Raw genomic sequence first — 24,059 nt, 5'->3', positions numbered from 1 at the left:
TAAAACTTGCAAGTTAGCTACACCTTATCTATACATTAATGCTAGTTGAAGCCCAGCTTGCTGGATGGTGCTCAATTTCCCTTTCCCAGGCACAGGACAGCAGCAAAGTAATATTTTGCTCTTCCACCTTTGCTTGAAAACCTTGCTCCTTTATCTGCTCCATCAGTTGCTATAGTGGCCTTGGCATTATATAATGTATTGTTGGCCTCTGGAATTCATTGAAAGTAGAAGCCACAGCCACAGAGTAAGCCCCATGTTTTTAAACAGCATTCAGTCCCCAACCTGCAACTCCCACATGCCACAGCATTCAGCTATGTGATCTAAATCATCACATGTTGGTCCCCATATGCTGCAGGAATAATATCTCATCTGGCTTGGGGCTCTTTTGCAAAACAGGCTTAATGTGCATGGTCATATAGGATGCAGTTAAAAGATCCATATACTCCATCATTTAAATAATACAAAAGAGTTTTGTCATTAAACCATCATGAGAACCAGTCTGTTCCTTTATTACGACTTTCTTTGCAATTATGTTAACAGCCAATGTAAATCCTGATGCAACATAGTATCTGCCAGGGTCTGCAATAATCCTCACTTGAGAATCAGAAGGAAAGTATTTGTCCAGTGCAGGGTTGATTGCATTTGTTATCTCTTCAAACTGAAGTTTCACATCTTCAGAGCCAGGAAAGCCTCCACCAATATCAAGAAAGTGCATATGGAAAGCAAGCTCAGCTCCCATGTTGAACACGCAGTGGGCATCAGAAATAGCCTGCATAAAAAAAATTTAACTCTCAGCTGACAAACTGCTTTGGAATCATCTGTTGCAATGTGCAGGACCAACTTTGCTTTTGGATGGGCTCTTGCAACTTTCAGCAGCTCAACTTCACTATCAGAAGTCATCATCTGTACACAATTATTTGCTCCATGCTTAATCTGAGAGCGGGACCACAAGTGACACCTGACACAGGTTGGACACTAGTCAGCTTCCCTCAAGTTTTGATGGGAAATGTAGGCATCCTGGTCTTGCAGCTTGACTCTCTGACTGCTGTCCAATGGACTTTTCAACTGTCACTTGTCCAACATTCCGCCAAGCTGCCTACATTTCCCATCAAAACTTGAGGGAAGCTGGCAAGTGTCCAACCTGTGTCAGGCGTCACTTGTGGTCCCGCTCTCAGAGACTTGCTTGCATGGATTTGCATGTATTATATGCTCAGGAAGCACACCAACACTCTGGACCAAGTGTACTACAGTTTTACTAGTACAGTCAAATCCAGAATCGAGAGCCACATGAGTCTTCACTATAGATATACTGTCATTACATTTGACAGCTTAGAAAGGGAACACTCTGGGAACTGGCTTTGTACCACTGCAGGTGTTTCTTCACAATGTCCCCAAGATCTGCAACATAGAATACATCTTTATCATCTGAACAAGAAACTTCATTTTGGGGGGTCTAGAATAGACAGGGGCACGAACCAAAAAAATTTAACAACTCTGTGGTTTGTGGTTTGGTGCCGACGATGATCCTGAGGTTGCAAACCGCAACGAACATTTTCCATTGCTGAACCGGTTTGTGGTTCATGGGGGGCAGAACGGCCCCCATGGCACTTAGAGAGCCCATATTCCCGGGGAGTGTTTTGCAGGCTCTCCTACAGCCATCACTCAAGTTTGGACAAGATTGCAAAAGGGATCTTGGCGTTATACCCTCTCCAATCCAAGGCCCCCAGGAAACTCCTACTTGATACAATTAGAGCCACCGGTTGACATTGGCTCAGTGTACAGAAGGTGGGTGCTGACGGCGGCTACTGGGCCTGGCAGGCATGGGCGGGGACGGGGGCGGGGGGTCTGGCCACTCACTGGCGGCACCCCCCCATGTGCCCTCCCACCAGGCCAAAGAGGACCGAGCTGGTATACCCCTCCAATGTAGGAATGGTGATTACTGCCGGTGGCCGCTGGGCCTGGTGGGCACGGGGAGGTGGCGGTGAGTCACCTCCCCTCAGGGGGCAGGGTGTCTGGCTGCTCGCCGGCGGCACCCCCCATGTGCCCACCCGCCAGGCCAAAGAAGAGTGCGCTGGTATTCCCGGCGTGGGTGGGAGAGGACATGACATTCAGGCGGGGGCCTGATCCCCCAGTAACTGCGGGTCCTCACCTCAGGGTCCCACTAAGGAAAATTTCGACAGCAGCCGACCGTACCCACCTTCCTGCCTTGCCGGAAAGGATGGGAGGGAGAGGACATGTCATCATGAGGAGGGGGAGGGGTAAGATCCCTCAGCAACTGCAGGTCCTCACCCGAGGGTCTCACTGAGGAACAGTGTGGCAGCAGCCGACAGTACCCACCTCCCTGCCTTGCTGGAAAGGATGGGAGGGAGAGGACCTGTCATCTGGGGGGTAAGTAGGAAGATCCCCCTGCAACCGCCAGGCCAAAGAGGAGCGCACTGGTATTCCCAGCGTGGGTGGGAGAGGACATGACATTCGGGCGGAGGCCTGATCCCCCAGCAACTGCAGGTCCTCACCCGAGGGTCCCACTGAGGAACAGTACAGCAGCAGCTGCCTCCTGGGCCATCAGCCTTGAGGTTCTAAGCGGCTCTGTCCCAGACCCCGAGGGGACAACCTCCGTGAGCGCGGCCTGCTGGAGCGCTCTGCTCCCACCAGTGTCACCCTCAGGGCAAAGTGGTCCTCCCACTGACCCCTGCTCAGAAGAGCTGTTCGCCCCCTTTCTCCCCCCAACGGATGTTTCACTGGGTGAGGAGGGAGACAGGCTCGGGTGGTGCTTCTTCAGGTGCCAAGTCAGGGCCGTCGAAGACAGGTGCTTCGGGGTTTTGCCCCTGCACACCAGGACATCACAGGCACAGCACTGCACCACATCGGGGTCATCAGGAAGAGCCCAAAAGTGCTTCCATACGGAGGCATTGAAACGTCGACCACTAACTGTCCCAGGGGAAGGAGGATGAACGGTTACAGGCTACGCTGTGGGGCTGGACACGGACGACAGGGTGAGGGGTGGATTGCAGGCGGGGACACCAATGAGAGTTTGGGATGGGTATGGGAGGGATATTTCATAACACATGTACCATTCCTCCAGGAATCCATTGCCCACCCACCCCTCCTCAAAATGTTGAGATTCTCTCCCCCCGCGGAAAGACCTCTTTGGCCTCCTCCACAGCCCACACAGGTGAATTGGAGGGAGCAGGAGGACTCTCTGTGGCCCCCGAGCCACACCCAATACTGCTTTCCACAACTGAACCAGGAGGACTGCCATTGCACTTCACCCCACAACCACCCTTGGCGGCCAACAGAAGATGAAGACTCATTGTGCCACCAAACTAGAATTAAGGAGGACAGGAAAGGAGATGACTAAGTGTGCCCTCCACTGCGGTGCCCACTGAGCTTGGCTCCAGGGCCTGGCAGCAGCCCTGGAACCAGAGGCTGAGGCTAGAGCCCTATCCCAGCACACCAAGATGTCTGACCACTAGATCCCTCAGCCCAGGTGCCCACTGAGCTTGGCCCCAGAGCCAGGCAGCAGCCCTAGCACCAGAGGACGGGAGAGACTAGAGCCCTAGCCCACCACTCCCACAGACCTGAACAGATCAGGCACTAATAATACTGTGTGAGCTGAGGTGCCCACTGAGGTTGGCCCCAGGGCCTGGCAGCAGCACTGGAACCAGAGGCTGGGGCTACAGCCATAGCCCAGCACACCAAGATGCCTAGACAGAACAGGCACAGAGACTAAGAATAATAATAGTAATAATAAGAATAAGAATTAAAATGATAATGATTGTGATCATCATAGGAATTATTTGGTGAGCCCTCAGCCCAGGTGCCCACTGAGCTTGGCCCCAGGGCCTGGCAGCAGCCCTGGCACCAGAGGGAGCAAGGGACTAGAGCCCTAGCCCACCACTCCCACAGACCTGAACAGATCAGGCACTAATGTGAGCCCTCAGCCAAGGTACACACCGAGCTTGGCCCCAGGGCCTGGCAGCAGCCCTGGCACCAGAGGGAGGGAGGGACTAGAGCCCTAGCCTACCACTCCCACAGTGCCCACAGGCATTGATCAATAATCAATGTGAGCCCTCAGCCGAGGTGCCCACTGAGCCTGTCCCCAGAGCCAGGCAGCAGCCCTGGAACCAGAGGAGATAGATCCCTATCCCCGAAATCCAAGCTGAATTATACTCTCAGTCTCTCTCCTCAAAGGCTTGCAAGTGGCAAGCAAGAGGTCTGTCCCACCCCACTGCTCTCTGAAAGTGAAACCCAGCCTGGGAGCCCATGGCTATTTATAAGCACAGGTCCTATTGAGCAACGCAGGAGGTCTGTGTTTGGCCATCAGAGCTGCCTATCAGGGTCTGCAGGGATGAGATTGGAGTGCCCATGGTTACAGAACACCCCTTTCCCCTCCCTCTCCTGGGTGTCTTCTCCCAACTTGTAACCGCTTTGCAGCTCCGTGGTTGGAAAGAAGACCTGCCGATCAAGGTAAGCTGGGCTTCCATTCAGGTTTCCAGGGCGACAGAAGGAGCGCAGACAGAGTTCAGGCATTCCCCCGGCTCCGTTGCCAGGGGAATTGATTGCTGGCGCCTGAGTGTCTGGCTTCCTGAACCGCGGCCGAACGCACCGAACCAGGTTTCTTCCGAACGCTGGTTCGTTGGTCGTGGACAATCACAAACCGCCGGATTGCGATCATGCGATCGCCATTTTCATGGGTTTTTTAAGTTCGTAATGCGGTTTGTGCCCATCTCTAATAGTGGTTAGAGTGTCAGACTAGGATCTGGGAGAACCAGGTTTGCATCCCCATTGTGCCATGGAAGCTTGCTGGATGACCTTGGGCCAGTCACACACACTCAACCTAACCTATGTCATGGGATAGGTTAAAATAAAATAGAGGAAAGGAGAATTATGTAAGCCACCGTGCATCCCCATTGGGGAGAAAGGTGGGGTATAAGTAAAGTAAAATTTAAAAAATAAAAATGAATTGAACTTATTATGTCTAGCTCCCAGAGAAGTTTATTACATTATCATAGGGTTTGTTTAAAAGGAATGTTATTACAATTCCTACAAAAAAATTCAAAGGAATGATTAATAAATTAAGATGTTCCCTAGTACAAAATAAGTGGGGATCTTCAAAGAATTTGCAGGGTTAGAGCAGTGGTGGCAGTGGGGGGCAGGGAGTTATGCCAGCCCCAGAGGGGGCAGCAGTGATGGTGGGAGTAGTGAGATCAGATGCAAGAGTGGGAGGGTAGGGAGTTCAGCCATGATGATGGGGATAGTGGGGGGGAAGGAGCCCAGCAGTGATTGTGGGAGGGGAGCCCTGCCAGTGTGACAACGTCACTTCCAGAAGTGATGTAATCACACCTCGCTGAGAGCAGCACACCACATGTTTGCCTGGATTGCCTGCCAGTAGCAGTCCACTAATCATGGGACAAACCAACAGGAGTTTGCCCACCATTGGCGAGCACCTGGGAACCCTATATTAGAGGGATGGTGCAGCTAGAAAATTCAGAACAGAATCTTAGAAACACCAAATTGAAATCTGAAGGGGCAGTTAAGCATCCATTCAGTTTGGTGTAGTGGTTAAGAGCAGCAGGACTCTAATCTGGAGAACTGGGTTTGATTCCCTACTCCTCCACTTGAAGCCAGCTAGGTGACCTTGGGTCAGTCACAGCTTCTAGGAGCTCTCTCAGCCCCACCCACCTCACAGGGTGATTGTCACGAGGATAATAATAACACACTTTGTAAACTTCTTTGAGTGGGCGTTGTTGTCCTGAAGGTCAGTATATAAATGGAATATTGTTATTATATTATTATAATTTGGAAGAAAACCCAAAGAAGTATGGGGCCAAAAGCAGCAAAAATTGTCTGTGCAAAGAAGGCCTTAATCTGGCAGAAGCTCCTATATGCAGTCCAGATAGCTTTTCATTGACTGACTGAAGTGTTTCACCTCTCAATGAAGATTTAAGGTGCCTTACAATATAAAACAAAACAAAAAAACATCAAATGTCACAAACGTTTCTGTGTGTTATGCGCTGTCAAGCCCCTTCCGATTTATGGCAACCCTATAAATTAATGACCCACAAAATGTCCGATCATTGACAGCCTTGTCATCCTTGGATATTATTTGCCATCAACAGATCAATTCATAAGGCAGACAGGAGGGCAGAGGAGGTGACAACACCTTTGCCTTTGATGAAGAGAGTGTCTCTCCCAAACAGATGGGCACTTATATCTGGAAGACAACCAAAGTAAGTTCCCACTCAGATAAAGCATTTAGGACTGTAGTGATCAGGAAGAGTAGTGATGTAGGAGGAGCCATTATGCTAATGGACTTGAAATAAATGTGCAATACAAATATCTTCCCAATGTATTTGTGCGTGTGCGCGCGCATGCACATAAGCACTCATGTGTCCTCTTTTTTATTGGGAAGAGAATTAGATTGCTGGAGTAAATTAACTTCAACGCCTATTTCAGTTTCACATTGTAGAGGAGAACTATTCTAATCTGTACATATTGCATTTTCCTAACCACTGAACTAGGTCTCCCTTGAAAGGAAATCAAAAAGGGAGGTTGCTATAAAACAGCTGGCTATTTGGTAGTTGACTCATCGTGCCCATTATTCATATGAAACCATTCCACTCAAAAAAGTATCTAATTATTCTACTATTAAATGCATGTATTGTTTCAAGACCGCAAAGACAGGATGGAAACAGAATACATCTGGGCAGATTTCCTGTTGGTTTGTTCCCTGAACAAATGGATTTTATCATCATCTTGATCCATGACCCAGCTAAACTGGGGTTACTTGGATTAAAATTAATTGTGGCTGGAATCTAAACAAGGAAGAAGTGCAGAAAGCTCTATATGCAGAGCCAGCACTTCAGACTGATGCATTAAGCAGAACTGTTTTCAATGCCAAAGCCATTTTTAAACTGAACAGCAGTGAGACTAACTTCCTTACGATTCTCGGGTTCATAATATCTTGACTTTCTCAGTGTCATAAATAAACAAAATAATAGAATAAGAATAATTTTTTGGGAACCTCTGACGTTCCCAGAACCCAAGTAGTACACCTATTTGGAAAGCTGTGTTTCTCTGTGTGCTGAGGTACTAAAATACAGATTTCTTTAATTCAATAATCCTTTATTATATCTAGAAACAAGAATTTATAGTGCACAGATATAACCAACTTAGTTCTATTAAACTGATCATGATTACTTGAAATCCAAATCCTATTGTTCCTCCTCCCCTCTATTTTCACTTCATCCCTTTGAACAATCTATTTTTCTTCTCCTTCAGCACAGGTTGGATGAGAAAAAACATGGCGTCCCCAGCAAGGTTCTCCAGGACACAGCAGGCAGGCTAAATTTCAGTAGCAGCTCATGCCTCACAGTCTTGGAACATCTGCTACAATTACTGAACTGTGACTTATTACATTCCCACAAGAGAATATTGTTTTGTACATGTAGGCATTCATATAACTTACAGACAGCCATTCCAACATGTTTGTTACCATGAGTTTTTTTTAAAGGTCATCTAAGAATTTATGAGGAATGATTACCATATGAAAAATTTTGACAATATTAGTATGCCTAACACCTGCTGAGTATTGTATATACTCCCAAAAATACCACCTGGAGCACCTAGTGAATTACTGCAATTCCAGCTCTGCCTACAATACCCAGGTTTGTTTATACTGACAGCAAAACTAAGTTCTAGAGTAGAAAAAGATACAGAACAAAGACTGCATCAACACACAACAAAACCATCTGGGATAAATTAGAAATGGGGGAGACATCCATAGATTTGTGTTTATATAGCCACATACATGCGAGCAATAGTAAAGGATGTATTACAGACTGTAAGGCATAAAAAGGTCTCAAGTGTATATCCTGGGATTCTATCAAATGCTATGTAACTGTCAGCACAGTCCTGAACAGAGTTACGCCATTCTAAGTCCATTGAAGTCAATGTAACTCTGCTTAGGATTGCTGTAGGAATTAAATTTGAACATCACCAAGATGCTAGCAGAATATTTACATTCTCCTGAGGAAGTATAATGCAGTTTCATTAATACATTTCCATAGTATTGCATGAAATGTGTCTTGATTGCTCCCTCCCCCTTCCTCCCCCTAATTGCCTCTTCTCTCTCCTCCTCTTCTGTATTTGACCATCTTCTGTATCAGGCATCTGATGAAGAGAACTTGATTCTCGAAAGCTTATGCTACAATAAAATTGGTTAGTCTTAAAGGTGCTACTGGACTCTTCATGAAATGTGTGTGTGTTATGTGCTGTCAAGTGGCTTCTGACTTGTGTCTATGAATGAAATACTTCCAAAGCATCCTATCATTAACAGACTTGCTCAAATCTTGCAAACAGTGACTTTCTTTACTCAGTCAAGCCATCTCATTTTGAGTCTGTCATTCAAAATCTGACCAGTCCCAGCTCAATGTCTAACATTCTCATTTTCTCTCATCAGCTTCTTCCCTGTAAAAGCATACCAGCAAGAAAATGTGTAAGAGTTTTTTTTTCCCCTTTGAAGCACTATTCATACAGAAATACACGTTGAACAGAGGAAGCTGCCTTGTACTGAATCAGACCAATGGTCGATCATTGTCAATATTAAAAAGAGTCCAGTAGCACCTTTAAGACTAACCAATTTTATTGTAGCATAAGCTTTCGAGAATCAAGTTCTCTTCGTCAGATGCCTGATACAGAAGATGGTCAAATACAGAAGAGGAGGGGGGAAGAGAGGAGGAGAGAGAAGATGCAGTTATGGGGAGAGAGGGAGGGTTCAACCAAAACATTCCTTTGCCAGTAAATGTAAACATCTCCTTTTGGAGTGGAGATTAATTGGCTTGTGTGAGGCTTCAAAGGAGTTTGCCGTGTTGGTTTGTAGCAACAAAACAACCAGACCATCCAATTCCAATGTAGTACAAGCCTTCGATAACCACAGCTCTCCCCGTCAGATGCATCTGACAAAGACACTGAAAAAGTGTCAATATTGTCTACTGTAACTGGCAGCAACTCTCCAGGGCCTCAGGCAGAGGTCTTTCATGTCTCCTGCTACCTGGGGCTTTTAACTGTAGATGTAAGGGAATTGAACCTGATGAGGTCACCTGCTTGTAAAGCAGTAGCTCAGATTTGCCACAGCCCCACATCTTCATTCAGAATTTTGGAACCAAGTAGCAGTGGCATGAGTGGAAGTGCATGCCCCCTTTCATGGAACACTCCCACTGTTTCAGGCAGCAGAATGAGTTGAGCTGTCCCTGTCTGAGAAACTAACCTCTCTCTTTCCTGAAAATAAAAAAAAATCTTTTGCAAAATACTGACAAAACAAGCAACCAGGTTACTGAAGAAAAGTTAGCTTTTATTTAAAGGAGACAAAACTCAGTATTTCCAGGGTTGACATCAGAATACTCTGCCAGGGGGGCCCATGGCTTCTGGTGAGGCCCACCGCTGTTGGTTCCCTATTCACACATCTCCCCCGATGCCTGCACTCACACCCTTCTACTGCCTACTTGTGACTTGCTTTGTCACCTCTGCTCCCAGCTGTGTATGCTGCCAAGCACTACTGGGCCATGCACAAAGCATCAACAGCGATTGTCTAGTTTATGAATTTACTACATTGGTGTGTTTTGATTTGATAGGCAGACTACACAAGTAAAATAAATGTGTCTGAAGGTTATTAGAAATAGTTATATTTCGTTTGGAAGCAGAGTTACTTAGTCAGAAGCGTTTTCCTCAATGTGTAGTAATTAATCCTCAGGCAATCAAACTGTAGAACTTACAGTTTATTGAGGTAGATTCCGTTCATGGCAATTACTTGGAATAGAAAGAGAGTCCTAGTCTAAAGAGTCACTTTCCCTCTCAATACCACGGCCAGATAGTCTAGCAGTGAGGCTGGATGTGGGTGTGTGGATGAGGATATCATGGCAGGGGCTCTGAGAAATACATCCTTCCCTTTGGAAGGCCATAAGACAAGAAGAAGAGAAAATCTCCCAAGAGACAGAGACATGAAGCAACCCCCAATGTCCAAGGCATGCTGAGCTGACTATTTCATCAAAAGTGACGTAAGACATTTAACTGATTCTTATAGTCATAGCAAAAGACAAAACATTAAAACAAAACAAAGGAATAATCCTTTGCCTAGGCTGAGCCAGTGAATTCAGCACCCCATCTAAAGGACTGGCTCTCCCCACTTAATTTTTTTAAAGAGGAAGTTTTTTAATATATGGCAGGACAGTGCAAAGAATAAAAACTTCTTGTTAGTGTTGAAAAATTCCTAGTTTAAAAAATCAATATTTGCACGTGACCACCCAAATGGCAGCACTGCACACCTTTCCCATCTGGACGTTTCAAAATAATGGTTCTTCTTCAGTGATGTTTGTTTCTGATACTAACAATTCATAGGCACTAAAATACACACAGACACCTTGACAATGTGCTCTTGAGGGTCGGTGGACCTGAAGGAACAATATAAGGAGCAGATTGGGAGTCTGCAGCAGGAGGGGGGAAATCAGCAAACCAAACTCTCCCCCACCCTTGCAGACAAAAAAGCCATTTTGTCAGATCAGCTTCTGCTGCATCAACAGAAAAACACCTTAGGATCCAAGTCATGAGCTCAAAAAGAGAGCCAGTTTGGTGTAGTGGTTAAGAGCGCAGGACTCTAATCTGGAGAGCCAGGTTTGATTCCCCACTCCTCCGCTTGAAGCCAGCTGGGTGACCTTGGGTTAGTTACAGTTCTCTGGAGCTCTCTCAGCCCCACCCACCTCACAGGCTGTTTTGTTGTGGGGATAATAATGACATACTTTGTAAACCACTCTGAGTGGGCATTAAGGTGTCCTGAAGGGCAGTATATAAATCAAATGTTATTATTGTATTTCCACTGCTTCTGAGAATTTCAGTGATTTTCCATGTATTTCTTTGAAATCCTACCTGGAAATACAGCAGCCTGACATAGCAAGGAAAAGTGATGGTGGTTGTGGCGGAATGGGCGCTGGCTCTCAGTCCGGGCAACTGAGCCTGCTAGCCCCGGTCAATGGCCTGCTAGCCCCGCTATCCGCCTCCTACCGTCCCTGGTGGGCGTGGGTCACCTTCTTCATCGCTGCCACCACTCACTGAATTGTACACCGCCGGACTGAGGGGCAGTGAGACCCCTCTGGCTGAGGTTCCTTACTGGGAAGTGAATTCCCCAATCTTTGGGTGGCCCCTGGAGAATTGGCAACCCACCAAGGTCTGGCCTGATCAGGTTCTCCTGGGCTCCCTCCCTTCCTGTAGCATGCCAAGTGGGGGAGCTTACGTAGTCAGAGCACCACAAGGTCCTTTATATTCCAAAAAAGTATAATTTAATAACTATATACTGAGCACTATATACAAAGCAGGTAAAGGCACAACACATAGGGGTAGACCCCCCCCCTGTTCAGAACTCATAGGGCAGAAAATCAAACTGAAGAGAACCGTTGTCTGCTTTCCCTACCACACTGTTCCCTACTCTACCTTAACGGTGGTGGTGGTCTGAGGGAAGGTTCACCCCTTACTTCCTTTCTGCTGCCTCCCAGGCCCTCCACATTTAGGTCCCAGGCACCCGGGTTTCACCCAGCAGCAGGAGCCTCTCCTTCTTCAACCAAGAAGGAGACTAACTGACTTTTTCCCCTCAGGATCGGCTGAGTCTCCTCATTCCGGCCCCACCCCTTTTTCCCGCACTTTCTTGGCCCGGGGCAGCTGGGAGTTGTAGTCCAGGAAGAAGGGTGTCCCACACCAAGACTCCTGCAGGCCTCTCCCTGGCCCCACAGCCCATCAACCCTCAGGGGGAACATTTCCTCCTCTTTCTTTAACGACAAATTAACAGCAACTGGCACTCATTTCACCCCTGGTAGCCATATTGTTACAGTGGTTCTGCCTTATCCTCTAACAATGAAACAAACATAGGGTTCACAACAATTAGTGCTCATCAAAAACATTAAACACAGAATGTGTCATCCTAGCTTAAACAGAAATTTGGATTTCCTTAGTTGCTATAATTTCTAATAGCTCTACAGGACCCACTTTATAGAAATTTTAATTGGCTGTTTTTCACACATTTTATCATACTATAACCTTGTATCTTTATCAGTTAATTTTCACTTAAACTATTTGCTTATCTGTTCAAACCTCTGACTGTCAACATCAACCAGTAACAGCTAATTCTGTTTATTTATGACACGATTCACACCTGACCTTCCTACATTCTCCTCCTCCTCCCTTTTCCCCTTACATTTAGAATATTCATTTGAAAGACTCATGGTGTAATAATCTTCCCCATAAGATTTCTCAGTATGATATTCCTTAAATATATCTGTCTGAAGAAGTGAGCTGGGGTTCACAAAAGCTTATAGTGAAATAAATGTTTTTAGTCACTGGACTTTTATTTAGCAGTCCCATGCCACTGCCAGCATAGGTTTGACTCTAGCAAAACATTTACAAATGATCTGAAATATTTGCTCTGGCATTATCAGGCTGTGGTGCTGGAATAATACTTCTGTAAAATGACAGTGTGCTGTGCTCCTTTCTGATGATGTTCTGACACAGAAAGTCTTTAGAATGGGCTCTGGGTCTTCAAAAAGGAGCCTGGGAAATTAGATGTTCCTACCAGCATGATTTATAGTGCATGTTTATTTTGTCAAATAAAATGTTTATACAAAATAAAATACTCGTAACTAGATTTATAGTCTAAACATTCTAGTTAAATATTACATTGTGATAACTTGACATATTAGAATAGTCTTTCCTATCTGCTGTTCCCACACACACATGACAGGTGCTGATATCTTTTTCTTCTTCTCCAGAGGGATGTTTTCTGAGCATCAAGCAGCCTTGAGAAAGCCTTCTCTTATGCATCATACGTGGCCCCAAGCAGGGTTAAAAGTGGGCAAATTGCCTTGCCATGATATTCCATCCCCTCTTTGTTCCCATTACAAAGCATCAGTGGTGGCATTTGCAGGCAATCACAGCTGGAAATACAGTTGTTGAGAGAGCTAATGAGATTTCTGCAAATATTTAAATAGCTCCCAAGTGTGAGACAGAGCTAGTCTCCTCAAAACCTACTTTGACCTTTCTTTCCCTAGCTCCCTGTTTCTTGTCTTCTCACCATTTGGTAACCTATTTAAAATAGTTTGTTAAGCATGTGTGCTGTTCTCTGTATATTGAAATGGGAATTTTGTAAGAACTCTGTGGAGGAAAAAAAAAATAAAAGCCTGGACTATCTGAAAGGGCCAGCTAATTAGATTCACTGATGGCCATTCAAATGCTGTGCCTCACTTACTCGTTTGCCTTGAAGACAGACAAGCCTTTTGCTTCCTCTGGCACTTTCCTGATTTTTTATTATTAACTTAGCCCAGTTTCTCCAAGAAGTGAGACATTCCAGGAACTAATGCTTACCAGAACTAGTTTCCTTGGAAGAAGAAACCATTGGATTCTTACGGTTTCTTTACAGAACTTGCTTTATTTACATATATACAGACAGAGAGAACACTGGGAAAAGCACAGAGATACTCCTACATGGCAACCAGTCTGCCACCCAACATCAGATCTTCAGAGAGAGAGAGAGAGAGAGAGAGAGAGACTGCACCTCAAGGTGCTTTAGTCAATTCTTCAATCAATGATTCGCTGCTCTTCCTCTTATCTAAATTCTGCCTTTTTTATACCATTCCACAAATACCTGCCTCCAGCTTTGACTGGGAGGGGAGTCATATCCCATCCTGATGGCTGCTTGGTCAAAGTCATTCAACACCATTAAGTAGGCTTCCCAGTTGCCCTCTGATGGGGTTTGCCCCATTGCCAGGGTGGCAAAAAACCCAGTGAAAGCCCACCACTGGTAGACCACCCAGGAAAGTACGCACCAGGCACAGTCCTGGAGGAGCACGAACATGTCACTTCCTGACGTGACATCATTGCACCAGCAGCAGGCATCTTCCCATCCTTCGCTGGAGACAATTTTGGTCCCAAACAGACTAGAATTGGCTCTGTTCAAAGTATGGAAACACACTTGTGGCCAGCATCGCACCCCGCCAGGAAACAGCCCAGTGCAAGCGTGCACAAGGAGTTTACTCAAGATAAGTTCAGAGTCACCACACACACAAACCTGAGCCATTAAGATATAGTGTATTATCAAGCATTATCACCTCTTTTGTCAAGCATAATGTACTGAGTCCAAGTGAACAGAAGTTAAACTTATGTGCCAGAACTATGCATAAATGCCTAGTTTGCAATATTAGTAACAGTCTCTTAACTTGATTGTCTTAAAATGTGCAGCAAAATGGCCATGGATGACCTCAATTCAATCAAGGTGTGGGAAATTCAACCAACTGGCCCAGAACATGAGTTATTAGATCTTAAGAAGGAGTTCATCACTCTATCCTTATTCTACCACTCCAATAGAAATCAGAATTTTTAACTGCTGTCACCAGCAAAAAGCTTTACTATCTCTTTTTGACTTCTTCAGATGAAAAGCCTTTGACCACCTACACAAATTTAAGGGGTGCATACTCAGACTAGAACCTTTTAGTAATTCTAATAAGCCATGGTTTTTTCCAAACTTTTCTTTGTACTTTAACAAGTGTGCACCCAGCTTAGACTTTTATAATACTCTTTCTTGAACTCAATATACTTCACAGGTTTATTTGAGGGGAGAAAGGTTTTAATGTCAATTTTCAAAGTACCATTTAGAACATAGGATTGAATTTTATCCTTAGGTTCCTATCTGACATTTAAGAATATGTAAGTTGATTAATTATTAATTTTGCAGGGAAAGTGAATTAAAGGTACATCTAGTCCAACATCCTGTTTTCCATACTGACTAACCAGCTGCCACAAGGAAGGCTACACACAAGGCATAGAGACAATACCCCCATTCACACCCCACCAGATAAGCTCCTCAATTGCCCAGGCCCAGCAGGGGACATTTTCACACGCCTTAACTGTTGCACAAAATCACGCAAAACTCACAGAATGACAGCGTCTTCATGGCGTGATTTCCCATCATGATTCCATTTCGTGGTGCAATTTCTACTAACCTCTATGGTAACCTCTTTACCATAGAGGTTAGTAGAAATTCCTAGAGCATTACCTAGAAGTGCTATTACCCCAAGCTTCTCTATCATCCAAAATTTTGCAGCATTTGCCTAGGTGTTTTTTTTGGAACCCTACCATCGGGATATATGTGACATTAGCATTTGTTACTTCACATATACAACTCTTTATACTTTGTGATAAAACAGGTGTGACTTTACTTGCAATGGACAGACCATCTGGCCTCCAGTTTTCTGGAACCCCCTCAGACCCCTTTTTGAAAGTTGCTATTACATTTAATACTTTCCAGTCCTCTAGCAGGAAGAATAGTTTTAGTGATGCAATGTATTTGTTAGAAGATCAACAGTTTCTCACTCAAGTCGGATATATGCCATCTGCCCTTAATCTTTAATTCATCCTTTATCCTTAGAATCATCTCTTGACACCTCTGTTTCACTAAGATTTTCAAATGAAAAGAAAGTTGTATAGGAAAGGATATGTGTCCAAGACTTTTTGCAATGAAAAGAACTCATTTATGTTCTTTGAAACCAGTGTTTAATTTACTTCTTTACTATTTAATGGTTCACCTGTGCCATAGATCAATGGTCGAGCATCAGCTTTGCCTGTAGAAGGTCGCAGGCTCAGTACCTAACATCTCCAGTTAAAAGAATCAGGTAGCAGGTAATGTGAAAGACCTCTACCTGAAACCCCGGACAGCTGCTACAAGTTAAAGGAGACAAAACTACTTTGACAAATTCAATAGCTTAATGTGTTAATGTGTGTTCTTTAGCTGGTTTCCTCCCTCCAATCCATTTGTCTGAATGCCTCCATTACAAAGAGTTCATGGCTTCCCAGCACTCACACAGCATCTCCTCTATAAGCACATCCACAGGTAGCACAACAATTATTTGCCCATTGCCTCTTTTTGCACTGCAGATGGCTGGATGTGAGCTGAGCAGCCTCTACAGAGCAGTGCCTCAGGGGATACTTGGCTGGGACCCTGCCAGTGTTATCACAGGAAAAAACAATGGACCAACTAATACACACTCTTACCACCACTGACCAGGTCTGAGCAAAAGACCCTGCAGCATTGCCAGCACTACTGCAGCTTGGTTCACCATGTTTCTGGCCACAAGCAATCCTCCAGATCAGTGGTCCACTAGGAATTTTGCTGGTAAGGTAAACATCCAGCCCACCCCTGGTGTTCTTATAATCCTTTAAATTTCTTCTCTGCACATTGCAGGAATCTGCAAGGCAAGTAGTTAATCATTTCATTTATAATCAATTATCTTTCTTTTTTAATAAAAAAAACTTCTGATTTTAAGTTTTTGTTCAGACCATTGCCTTGGGGTACCTATTAAAGAAATAACCAAGCAAACAAAATTGCTGGGCATCAGAACGGTGAGCACTTCTGCATTCAGTTTTGCATCCATTATATGTGTTACGTGCTTTCAAGTCATCTCTGACCTATGGTGACCCTATGAATGAAAGGCCTCCAGAATGCCCTATCATTAACAGACTTGCTCAGATCCTGCAAACTGGAGGATGTGGCTTCCTTTAATGGCTTCCTTTAATGAGTCAAGCCATCTCGTTTTTAGTCTTTTTCTTTTCCTACCGCCTTCCACTTTTCCTAGCATTATTTACTTTTCCGGAGAATCTTTGTGACCAAAGTACAATAGCCTCAGTTTTGTCATTTTAGCTTCTAGGGAGAATTCAGGCTTGACTTGATCTAGTACCCACTTATTCGTCTTTTTGACCCTCCATGGTATCCGCAAAACTCACCAAAAGATAACGCTTTTCTGGAGAATCTTGTCTTCTCGTGATGTGACCAAAGTACAATAGCCTCAGTTTTGCCTGTAGTAGTAAGATGAAAATTTCATGTTAGAGTTACATGAATGCTTTTAGATCTGAGTGTTTTCAGCTATCTCCTATTGGTATAATATCAAATAGAAGCCTCTTTACAAGTTGCATTGCAAAACTGAGGGTGAGCATGTGGTAGACTTCTTGAACTGAAGTTTGATGGAATAGGTGACTCATCATGCCTTGGACATTGGTGCTGCGTCTCTCTCTGTGTGTATGTGTTATTCTCTTGATAAGTAAGCTGCTTCTCTTTGTCTAAGGTGGGACTGCCTCTTGACTCCTCCTCTTTCTCTGCTTCTTTTGGAAGATTCTTTCCTTCTTGCCTCATGACCTTCCAAAGGGGAAGGATGTCATTGTCAGAGCTCCTGCCATGAGGGCCTCATGCACACATCCATATCCAGTCTCGATGCTGTGGCCATAGCATAGGGAAGAGGTTCTTTAAACTAGGATTCTTTCCTTCTACTTCAAGATATTGTTGTGAATTGAATCTACCTTAATAAACTGTAAGTTCTATCTTTTCTACAATTTAACTGCCTAATTGCATGTTAGGAAAAACTCTTCTGACTGGGTAACTACAAAACTAAATATAACTATTTCTAATAAAGTTCAGATCCCAAAATCTGCTATAGATTCACTGGGTGATCTTACAACGTTTTTCTGCTAATTTAATAGATGAGCAATAAGTAAAAATTCAGCAATGGAGGTTTTCCATGAGTGCATCTCCACACTGTTGGAGAAAGCATAAGCTGTTGAGTTTCTACCTGTTGTTCAGCTTTTAATCAGGAGCCATGCTATTTTTTAAAAAGGCAACCCTCAGAGATCTCATGCAAATCACTCTGGTCTCCCTCATAGACTTCTTACAAAGATCAAGACGTTAATCTTTGTACATTAAAAATACCATACAAACTATTAATACCTATAATAAATCTACTATTAAAAAGTAGCAGGCATTGTAGTCACAAGCACATTTTCAAGGCAGGTACCTTGACCTTTCAAGCCATGTCCCAGACTCTGGTTTTAAAAGCTTGAAACAAAGCATGAACCTCTGTTCAAATATCAAATCTATGAGAATATTTTATAGCTATTCAAGACAGAGCAATAAAATGTTAAGTGATAACGTATCAATTAAGTTCAGCTAGCAGATTTTACTATTATTATTATTACTTTTTAATGGATTGATGGATTCATTCCATCAGCTGTACCAAGACCATATCACAAAGGACACAATATACACATTATTAGAACCACTAAAGCAACAGAGAGAATAGTCATGAATGGTTTTCTTCCATAAATTTCTGGATGCATTCAGTGCAAATTTCAGTATGATCCAACTTATCAAAACATAAATAGGGAACCTTTGTTTACTACAGGAATGTCTACATATTGTGCAAATTTAAGGCATCTTAAATCAGTCCTGACTAGTACACTATTAACACTGACCTGAATGCATCACCTGTGCAAACAGCAAATATGAATTGGTGTAAATTCCATGAATATATGCTGAACATTGTACCACCTTGAAGAGAACACTTTTTTTTCATTTCAAGTAGCATTAACACAAAAAGGTTTCTAGCTGACAATATAACAAATTTCTACAAATTTAGCATCACGGTAAGTTGTATCAGAAATTGTTCCAGTTAGGAAAAACACACAACTTTGAATAAGATTTTTTTTTATCAGATTTTTTTAAAAAACACACACATTAGGTTAGATCCAACCAATTCTTCTGGTTAAAAAAGGGGGAAGAGGTGTACCTTTGACCACCCAAAAATGAAATGCTGGGTATTGTGGGAGCTGGATGTGGGCTGGGACTGTAAGGAGGAGGAAAAGCAGACAAGACTGAGTACAAAAGTTGGCTGGATCCAACCCATTAAATTATTTTCTGTGGAAAGAAAATTAGTCCTCCATTGCCTGAATTGGTTGATACAGTTTCTGTATCCATAAACTTACCACTATTTATTATTAATAAATAAATTAATAAATAGTGCAACCCTAAATAGTTATACCTTCCAAGGGTGCTTATGCGAAACTACTGGAAAAAAGTTGATTAATACTGACTTTGACCTACACCACGGTAAACCATTTATCAGTGCATCTATTCATAAAATGTATAACAGTTCATTAGAAGGGATGTTGCCTACATGTTACCTGTCAGCCACATGTAATGCCATTGTGTCTATACCCTGATTTTTGGCCCATAGGTTGGCCACTATGTAAAACATGGTTCTGAACCATGGTGGCATCCACTGGCGGCCCTCCAGGTATATGGGGAGTGTTGTCAGCACATCACTGGAGACATAATGACATTGCTGGCAAGCCCCCAAACCAAGTGAGTCCATCCCCCAAACCCCTGCCAGTCGCCAGGGGGGACCTGGCAATCCTGTGCTGGACTAGATGGAACATTGGTCTGATCTAGCAAGACCCTTCTTATGACTAACAATCTCCTCTCTGTTGAAAGTATCTCCAGGAAAGTGTTTTGTAGTAAATAAGGGACAGGAGAAAGAGGAAGTTTAACTCTTCCTTAATTAGCCACTTTCCCTCTGAACTTGCTTACCCTGGCCGATTCCAGACAGCCCTCCGCATCACGAAACGTTGCACATCGTGGCGCAAAACCCGAGTGATAAAATGCGATATTTCGCATTTTCTGCGCGACAACGTGCAACGTTTCGCGATGTGGAGGGCCGTCTGGAATCGGCCCCTGTCAGTGCTCCAATCCATACTGATTTTTAATGGGGAAACAGTTCCAGAAGCCTACATGGGCAAAACACCTGGAGGGAAGTGTTTCAGGGGGAAGTAGATAGCACTTTCCCAAGGGCACCTTGCAACAGAAAAAAAGGTTAATTCTCATACCTGAAACTGAAACATACTTTGGGTTGGGTTGGGGCCAATCATTTTTGCACAATTTTGTAGTTTCCCCCTGGTTTCACCAGTCCTGCTGTTTGTAATGTTCTGTGCTTATTATTCTGTGCTGAAATTTAATTCTTATTTCAAATGTATACCAGTTATAGAAAATTACAAGTACAAAAGAATTGCAATTTAGGGACCTATTCTTTAAACAATACAGCTAAAAATGATTTTTTTCCAGGCTTTAGCTAGTTCAATTTTGCTATTAACAAAAAAGTCACCACAGAACTGACCTGTTAAAGGTTTATAGGATAACTCCTATGGATTACAAGAAAAATAAAATCCATCTGAAGCAATAAACATGTTAGAATTTTCCTAGAACCAATTGTTGGTATTTAGCAAGTGTTTTCATTTCAGTCATGAAAGAGTTAAACTGTTTGTATTAATTAGTTAGTAAACTTATTTGGATATAACCACTTAGGCCTTGAGTAAGGATTCCCACCAAGGAAAGGGGAGTCAGTAGTCTTAATGAAGTAGAATTAGGATTTTCTATTGGGCAACCTGTTTATGGGGGGAGACAATTAAGTGAAGCTATATACTGAACTTTTATTGCTCTTTGTTTCAGTTAGTCTCAGTCTTGCGCTCTAAGTTTTAGGACTACCTTTTACTAGCAAGACGTAGTCAGTCTAGCAATTTCTTATTTTCTTCCAGTGTAACTCTATTTTTATCCATTATGAAGTAAAGTATTCTTACAGAGCTAAACTGGAGTGTTCTCATTAATTCCAATACACAATTTCTGCCTTAAACTCTGCTAATTAAGTATTACAGATCAATCCTAGGGGGGGTGAGTGCATAGGGAAAGAACTGAGGCTTGCACGGGCATAAATAGCTCTTATGTCGACATAAACCTCTCTCCGCCGGTGCCTGCCCGAGGCGCATTACCGCAGACGGGCTGCCACCAGCAGGCACACATGGTGGCCAGGCAGAGGCACAAGAATGGCACAAGTCCCCACACTGGCATGGAAGGGGGTGGGGTGGGGGGCAGGGCACGAGTTAGTCCACTTCCAAAGCTACTGCAAGCCCAGGAACGCCCCTGCAGCAGCAGAAAGTTACACCACAAAAAAAAGCAGGCATAGCACATAGGTGCCCATTGAACAGGGATAACTTGCGCCCCTCTCCTGGCACCCAGCCCCGCCCCCACGGCCTGAAGGAGCATAGGATGGGAACTACCACAGGGGGTAATCCATGTGTGCTTCTGCAGTGGGCGAGCCGCCCTCCCCACACCCAATCACCTGCTCACGCACCCTACAAAACATCCGGCTGCGCTGCTCATGACCTCAGGTAGGTGAGCACACAGCCAAAGGCTCTGCCCATCTGCCTTCTGCCATGGGGACTTTGTGCACGAGGCAGGAGAGTGCACTAGAGGGGACTTAGCGGGAAAACTGGGAGAACTTTGCTCACGCTCAAGGGAATAAGGGCAAAGTCCAGAATGTCTGGCTAACTAACAATAACCACTCAAGTCTCCTTGCAGGTTATCTGACTCTGAAGTTCCAGCTCAGTAAGGAGTGAGGGAGCACTTACAGGTAAGAAGGAGATGGGGCAGCGGCTAACCCGGCTCGCTGATTTGTGCTGGCTGCCCTATCATCTGAACTTGCCTGACCACTAGCCTCTTCAGGTGACGCTTGGCAGGGGAGGGGACGGTGGCAGCAGCCCCTGCCTACCCCAGAGGCAGTTGCCCAGAAAACTACTCTTGATCTGGTGTTTGTAACTACCTGTTGACTTTCTCCCTTAAAGATAAAATCACCCTGAGGCAGAGAGCTTCCTCGCCAGAGGGTCATGCATCATATGGTCGCTAGCTGCACCTGTGGGGCTGCCACTGCTGCTCTCTACTATGTGCTTCTTCCCAGATGTTGGGGGGTGGGCTTGGCCTCAGCCATGGACCGGGCTGGGTTACTTGCAGCACATGTGTCTCTTTCCCTTGCAGGCATGTCGTAACTCGTCTGGGAGACAACAGAGCATGTCTGCTTCAGCCTCCCCCCCCCCCCGTAATCCTCCACAATTGCCATTCAGATTCAGCCCAGGGAGCAGTTTCCCAAGGCAATCCACATCTCAGCCTCGCCCCTGGGAGTGCAGAACAAGGGCTGTGCAAACTGCCTTGGCTCCCTTTCCAGCCCAGGACATTGGCAGTTTTTCCAGTTTAATAAAACATGTTGAAAAACAACAAACTGCTGTGTTTGCATGCTTGCCTGACATTCCCAGTAGCCGGCCCCTCAACTCCCTGTCAGAATGTCCTCTCACACATCCCTGCAAATGTTTCAAATGGCGCCCCATCCAGCCTCCCTGCCCCCTTCCTCTCCTCAATGTAACTTCAGGCAGTGGGGTGGGAATTGAAGTGTGGCCCATGAATGTCTGTGGGGGGAGGGGACTGACGACTTTCATTCTCTGATAGTCTGAGCTACTGGCAGCTGATAAGCCAGGAAGATGGTCCTGCATGTGGGAAGTTGCTTGCCAGGGGGTGGGCAGGGGTGTAGTTACTGGGCATCCCCCTTCTTTTCGCCGTTTGCAGAAGCAGGGATAGACTTGGGAAATCTAGCATGGGGAGGGGCTGTCAGTCCACATCTCGCATCATAGAGATGCAGTGACGTGTTCAAATGGTGCCGCTGCAAGTTTGTGGCCGCTTTTCATTCCCCTCACTTCCAATCATCCTTCTGGCCTCCCATGTGGTTTCCAATGGGCATTCCTGTCACTCATTGAAGGACCTACCTCCTCCCCCCCACACACACACCTGCCTCTCCGGAACCTGGGGACTAATTAGGGTTGCCAGTCTCCAGGTGGTAGCTGGAGATCTCCCAGAATTACAACTGATCTCCAGGCAACAGAGATCAGTTCCCTACTATCTGGCCCTACTTTTCAGGAATGGGGCACCTGTTTCTTGTGGTGGTGGTGGCAGTGATGAGGGGATTTGCTGGTGCACCGAGCTGCAGCCACCAGCCAGGCCCTCATCAGAAATGGGGGCTGGATGGGCAAGAGGGTGGGTGTCCAATCTGCACCTTCAGTGTCACCCTCTCTCCAGCAGGGATGTCTGCTCCCTGATGAGGGGGTTTTGGTGAGCAGTGGGGATTGTGCCCTCCCCATTGGCTGCGCCTCTGCTTGCCATTGGCTGGTGTGGGTGGGGTTGTCAGGAGAACAGCAGGCGAGTGCTCTTGGCTGCAGCTGTGTCTTGCCTCGCTGAGCTCAGCTGCCGGCAGGACTCTCTGGCAAAAGTCCATAGGGAGAAGTGGGGCAGCACCGCATTTACATCCATGCATGAGCGACGGCGCTGTCTCATAGTTTAGGATTGAGCTGTAAATGTCCTACACCAATCTGGCTATGACCAAAAACTACAGCTACCTGACTATGCTAGGGAAGTTGTTATTAAAAGTACTTGAAACATACATTAGCAGAATGTTCTTTTCTCTTAGTCTAAACTAGCAAACAGAAATGCGTTAGCAATTGTGAATTTTTTTTAATTGTTCCACTGTGCATTTCTAAAAGGTCTTTGACAACTGCCCAGGGATATAAAAGACAGCTAGATAAATTGCTTACAACTGTTATCTGATTAGGCCTTTGTCTGCATTATACTTCGCCATTTGGTTTCTGTATGAAAAGGAAATTGAAGAAATTAACTTCAGGTTATGGCAAGCCAACCACCAATCTACTCATATGCAGAATGAAATTCAGAACTGTACCAGTTCACATTATAAAAGACTATATTTTGAATGTTCCAACATACAGAGCTCAAGGAAAGTAATGGGGAGGGAGTTGATACATTTCATTGAGCTGGGGGGAAGAGTAAAGGTTGCAAGTCAATTACTATATGAACTATTGAAACAATTTTTTTCTTTTACAATTCATGACATCATGTGGGATGAAACTGTGTGGAAGTGGAGCTGTGTTAGATCCTGCCCATACCACAACTCCCTGCATAAAGTAAAATAGCACACCTTTTGTCTCTAAAACCCTGATTTACTAAATGCAGGAATTTTTTTTAAAAAAAAAAAATTACATGGGTATTTTTAGGCCGCTTTTTCCCTTGAGGGATCTGAAACAGAGTACTTGAAAGAAAAAAGTATCAAATTACAAAAAGCAAATAGACAAAAAAAAAAAGACCTGGGCTAGTCCAGGTCTGCCAAGCAAGCTGTCTCTCACAGGTCCCAGTCTGTGAGAGACTGCTTGGCTAAGAGTCCCTCACAGGATAAATACCTAAATACCTGGAAAGAGGCTGTGGTCTGGTTCAGCACCAGGGCTGTCCAAGACATCTGGAAATTAGAATGTGTTGCATAAAA

The 24,059-nt window shown here is 44.7% G+C and overlaps 1 pseudogene; it reads right to left on the bottom strand.

Moving 5' to 3' along the window:
* Positions 1-270: 270 nt before the first annotated feature.
* LOC129323374 (ornithine decarboxylase-like) overlaps positions 271-24,059 on the bottom strand; it is an 80,746-nt pseudogene continuing 56,957 nt past the window's right edge.

The sequence above is a fragment of the Eublepharis macularius genome, chromosome 2 (assembly GCF_028583425.1).
Source record: "Eublepharis macularius isolate TG4126 chromosome 2, MPM_Emac_v1.0, whole genome shotgun sequence".
NCBI classification, from domain to species: Eukaryota; Metazoa; Chordata; class Lepidosauria; order Squamata; family Eublepharidae; genus Eublepharis; species Eublepharis macularius.
Note: the sequence above shows the minus strand (reverse complement) of the source record. Positions and strands in the feature narration are given on the sequence as shown.